This window comes from Manis javanica, chromosome X (assembly GCF_040802235.1).
Source record: "Manis javanica isolate MJ-LG chromosome X, MJ_LKY, whole genome shotgun sequence".
Taxonomy (NCBI): domain Eukaryota; kingdom Metazoa; phylum Chordata; class Mammalia; order Pholidota; family Manidae; genus Manis; species Manis javanica.
Window position 1 is genome coordinate 8,608,749 of NC_133174.1, and position 3,809 is coordinate 8,612,557.

The following is a 3,809-nucleotide window of genomic DNA, read 5'->3' on the forward strand; positions in this document are numbered from 1 at the left end:
CTCCACGTACCCATCATCCAGCTTTGACAATTCTCAAGAGTTTGCTGATCTTATTTCGACTGTCACCTCTCCCATGCTCTGCCACTGGAATACTTTAAAGGAAATCTCAGGCATCGTATGAGTTCAACTGTAAAGAGTTCAATATCTTTAACAGATAAGAACCTTTTTAAAAACATAAGCATAAAACAATGACTATACCTGAGAAAATGAATACTTCAATATCCCCAGTCTATATTCAAATTTCCCCCCAAATTTTAGTAGTTTGTTCAAATTAGGACCCATACGAAGTCCATACATTACATCTTAAAATAGTCCCTCCCACCTGCCATTTTCTCTTCTCCAACACACTTTTTAGAAGTCTGTTTGTTGGAGAAATTGGGTTTTCTGTCCTATCAAATTTCCCACATCTGGATGTCGCTGATTATATCTTCACAGTGTTTTTTAACGTATTAGTCTACTCTCTGAACTTCTTGTAAATTGGTAATTAGATGTAGAGTCTTAATTACATTGTTTTGATATATACATATTATGAAAATATTTGCAATATGAGATACACATCTCAAGATATATCTCTCAGTATATATCTACAGCTATCTACCATCTATATTTGCAAAAAGACTTGTTTGGGGGTAGAGTTGACTTCCTAATGCGGCACAGAAGCCATGTTGTCCGGTTGGCCCACTTGCACTTTTCCCTTCCGAGACACTAGCGCCTGGTTTTCCTCCTCTTCATCTTTGCCGTTTCTTCTCAGTTCCCTTCACTGACTCCTTCTGACCAGTTTTAAAGTCTGGGCCCATGTCACTGGTCCATTCCTCCTATGCTAGCTATTGTCCCCTTTCCTATATTCCTAAAGCTGAGGACTCTAAAGTCTGTATTTCTGATCTAGACCCTCTCCACTGAGTTCCAAACTGGAATATCCAGTGACTGACAAGATGTCCCTGGAAGTCCTGTGAGCTCTTCAAACGCATGTCCCCAAAAGAATAAATTATCCTTCCCAAACCTGTTTCTCATTGTTTTTGTTTACCTCAGTGAGTACCAGTATCATCTGAAACAGAAGCCCAAGTCATCCAAAACTTTTTCTTACCTTCCCCCAATTGTCATAATCTCAAGGTGTGTCCCCTCTTCTCATTGCTACAGCCTCAGTTCTAAAATTCAGATAAAAAGTGCAAATGCATTATCCCGAGTCACACACTCTCAAGCAGATGTAGGACTGAAACCTAACCCCGTGCTCCAGCATGGAATACACTGGTATCTCGCTGAGGGCTGTAACCAGCTCCAGATTCTTCTGTGTGCTTTGGATATTGTGTTTTACAACATATTGTGTGACTATGGTTGTAGAGGCCAAGTTCAGCAGAGTGACACAGTTAAAAGTGGGTTGTTTTAGGAGTCAGAATATCTGGGCTTGACACCCACTTCCATTACTGAAAGTAAACTTGGTTAAGCTGGTTAATTTCTCTGTGCTTCAGTCTCCTCATCTGCAAAACAGGAGTAGCAATCCCTTCACTACTTCTCTGAAATCCCCAAAGCTCTGGGAACTGGAAGCTGTGTTTTCTGTTGTTTCTTAAAAAAAATAATGTTAGGCAGCCAAGCCCGACATGCCTGTAAGGATTTAATGACAAAAACCTGACCTGAATGGAATTGAGGATATTTATGGTCTTTGCTTGTCCCACTTAGAATATTTTTCCATTTTATTGCACGATTGTCTTTGATGACAGACTGCTGCCCCAGGCCACTGGGACAGGTTCTATGTTTTACTTTTCAAAAGTACAAGAACGTCTGAATTCTGAAACACACCTGACCCTAGGCTTTTGAAAAATAGGTTGTGCACCTGAAATAGCTACTTCATAGGTGTGTTATAGGTGGATGGCTAAAGAAATTAATATTTGTAAAGTGATTAGAAGAAAATGTGGCCCATAGTAAGCCCTATATAAGTGTTTGACAAATAGGAATTTCATTAACCCTAGAAATGAAGTGAAACATAAAGTATTTTGTGTCAGAATAGGGTTTGATGAACTTGGGAGCCTCCATCAAAGCTGGGTTCTACCATAGCTTTTCTGTTATAAAGAAATTAAAACATCTGAGAGGCAGAAAAACCCCTTCTGAACGGTACTCCAATCCCCTCCCTGCTCAGAACTAACCACTCTTCTGAAGTTGGGATGCAGGTATCATTTCCATGCAAGTTTCTCGATTTTAGTGCATAGCGTTTTTAGTACAACAAAGAATGATCAGGCCCCAAAGTCAACAGTGCAGCTCCCCTGCGTGCCCACAGCAGCACACACACACTGCGCTAATGATCGCGGCACAGCTGGCTGCTGTCTTCCCTGCACGCAGTTCCCCCACGGAAGATGCTGTGGCTTAGTGAAATGGAATGGAAAGGATCAAACGTTTGCTGAACTAGCGAAGGAACAAGTCACGGGCACCTATCACAAATTATTCGTGAGTTATCTGGGAAGGACAGGTGGGAACGAGTGGTCAAAAAGCCAACGCATCCATGTGAAGAGCTGGTGGGCCAACATTTCTGTGTATCTAGAAGAAGTTTCATACCCATTAGCACTTGTTAGCAATTTTTGAAGACAGGAAATAGATGTCAACATTTATTATTTACTGCGTGGCCAGCACTGTGTGTTTTACAGGCCCTACCTCAGTGCAGCCCTCAGGAGGATCCGTTAGGGAATTGTTAATACCTACTTGAAGAGTGAGAAACACGAAGCAGTGAGGTCACAAAGCCAGCAGGGTGGGACTGGATGGTAGTTCCTTTGGGGGAAGGTATGGGTCCTTTCACTCTCACATAGCTAAGAAGCTGGTATTGTTACGGGCTTTGGTTTGTATTTGTGCCTGAGCCACCTTTATCTTCTATTTAGGTGTATGAGTTTAAAATAAAAAAAGAGCACTAAAGATTTGAAATTTCAGTTGCGTCACCTTAGGGGAAGTTAATTTTGATTTTTGTCTGCAAAACCCAAGCACAAGATGCAACCACAGTAATAAAACGAGAGCTTGGAAAAATAAGCATCTAGGGCTGATGAAAGAAATGCATTTGTCTCTGGGCACGGGCTGAAATTGTGGAGCCAAGTGTTCTTAGGGAGAAACATGTCAATACTAAATCTTTGCACCAATCTTTGATGGATGTGCTGATCTTCAGGTCAACATGGGCACACCCAGGCGACACACTGTGATAACTTATTTAAAAGGTAGCTGGCTTTTACAGATGGACTGTTCCATCAATTGTTAGATTTTCATTCTCAGAAATGTATTCTATTATCAAAACATTGAAAGAGTTCACTTATACCTTTTCTACAACAGATGAGGCTGCAGAGTGGAGCAAGTTCGGGAATTAATTGTTCTTTGTTCTCAATTCTATGTGATATTCAGGCTCTGTAGAGACAACGAAATAACAGGATGTCAGACAGGTATGTTCGTTCTATTAGAGGAGGGATTGGCAAAGTACTGCCCCATAGGCCAAACCTGGCCCATGGCCTGTTTTATAGCTTTATTGGAATACAGCTACACACATTTGTTTACTTACTGTCTATGGCTGCTTTCACCCAGCAAGAGCAGGACTGAGTAGTCAGAACAAAGACCATATGGCTTGCAAAGCTGAAAATATGAGCTCTCTGGCCCTCTACACACATCCATGCTGACCCCTTCATTGGAGAGAAGTGGCATTTGTCTTACTGCCTGATTGGATCATTTTTAGTGGGGACTACAGGAGTTCATGTGGGAGAGGCCCTCTGACTCATTTAAGACATCTGTATAGTTCAGATGGGTTAAAGAGAAAAAAATAGAAAAAAGGCAGAAAACAAGGCACAATC